The sequence below is a fragment of the Equus przewalskii genome, chromosome 5, assembly GCF_037783145.1.
Source record: "Equus przewalskii isolate Varuska chromosome 5, EquPr2, whole genome shotgun sequence".
Lineage (NCBI taxonomy): Eukaryota > Metazoa > Chordata > Mammalia > Perissodactyla > Equidae > Equus > Equus przewalskii.
Genome location: NC_091835.1, coordinates 73,660,649 through 73,662,535, shown reverse-complemented (window position 1 = coordinate 73,662,535; position 1,887 = coordinate 73,660,649).

The window sequence follows — 1,887 nt, the reverse complement described above, 5'->3', positions numbered from 1 at the left end:
GACCCTTTGTCTTCAAGAACAAAAGTTAAAGAAATGTTGAAGAGAAGTCATCCCAGAGAGACTGTTGAGGAAGTTGCAATGGGAGCATCAAACACAGGTCATCAGCAGGCTAGGGAGAAGAATGAGAGGTGGAACAATGGGTTTGAATGGCACCTTGCATTAAGCAGTCTGCAAAAGAAAGCTTTAAATTGTCTTTCAAATCCATCATTTAAGTAGCCACAGATTTTCCTCAGCATAGAGACAATAGTTTTTATTTAATTTTTAATTTGAGGATTGTATTTATTTTTTAACAAATCTTTTTTATTTTAGAACAGTTTTAGATTTACAGAAAAATGGAGAAGATAGTATAGATGGTTCCCAAATACCATGTACCCAGTTTCCCTTATAACATCTTACATTAGTACGATGCATTTGTTAAAACTAATGAATCATTACTGATACATTACTATTAAATAAAGTCAGTAATTTATTCAGATTTCCTTAGTTTTCAGCTAATATCTTTTTTCTGTTCCATGATCCCATCTCGTGAACCACATTACATTTAATTGTCGTGTATCCTTAGCCTCCTCTTGACTATGACAGTTTCTCAGACTTTCCTTATATTTGAAGACTTTGACAGTTTTGAGGAGTACTGGTTGGGTATTTTATAGGATGCCCCTACTATTGGAAGTTGTCTGATGCTATTGAGAAGAAGAAGTAAAGTGGCATTTTTATCACACCATGTCAAGGATACATGCCATCAACATGATTTATGATTTGATCTTGACCTGGATCACGTGACTGAGATAGTTTGTCAGTTTCTCTGCTGTAAAGTTTCCCCTTCCTTTAGGGTGGAGAATCTACGTAAATTATTTGGAATACTTCTACACAGGAGATTTGTCTCTTCTCCCTCATCTGTTAATTTGTTCAATCATTTATTTATATCAGTATGAGCTCTTGGTGTTTTAGAAATTTTAAATGAAAAAAGAAGAAAAACCTTGGAGAATAAAGTCCTATTTTCCCTGAATATTTTTGAAGTATAAAATAAGTTTTACTCATACTATGGCCATAACCTTCCTTGTGTGAACAACTGAAAATATGATCAAAATAAAAAGTACATTTAAGCAACTAGCTGATGTTTAATAAACATAGGTAATAGTTGCATACGTACTCTGAAAGCATAAAATTTTGCTTTCACAATTATAGAACATGAAAACAATAAAAAGACTGTGTTTACCATTTAATAGAAAGAATTCCAATTATTTGGTCCAAGGTCCCTGAATGACTGTTACCTGTTTTTACACCTCTCTCCTTCTTCTCTAAGTCTATCTTTTTTTTTTTCACATTATACCTGGATTTTATCTTCAATAGTCAATCTATGCTAAGCCACCAAATGCCCCTTAGAATGTCCTTCCCAAATTGAGAACTTTTTTTTCCTCTGAGAAAGACTTTCCCTAAGCCAACATCTGTTGCCAATCTCCCTCTTTTTGCTTGAGGAAGATTGTCCCTGAGCCAACATCTGTTGCCACTCTTCCTCTATTTGTATGTGGACCACCATCACAGCATGGTTGCTGACAGACGAGTGACATAGGTCAACACCCGGGAAGCAAACCTGGACCACCCAAGTGGAGTGTGCTGAACTTTACCACAAGGCCACTGGACTGGCCCTGAACTTTTTGATGTGTTGATCAATACTCCTAATCTCTAACAGTTTTCTTAAATCAAGAGATAATATAAGTCTGGATATTGGAGAACTTACCTAACAAAGATTTAGTTATCCTGCCCCTAAATTCGGGGCTTGTTCTCCTCGAGTCTGTATCTAAACACCCTCAATGGCAATGTCAATAGAAGGTGCCCAATACTTGGGAGTCTTGTTCTTTCTCTTCTGCCATCATATCATATTGCAGG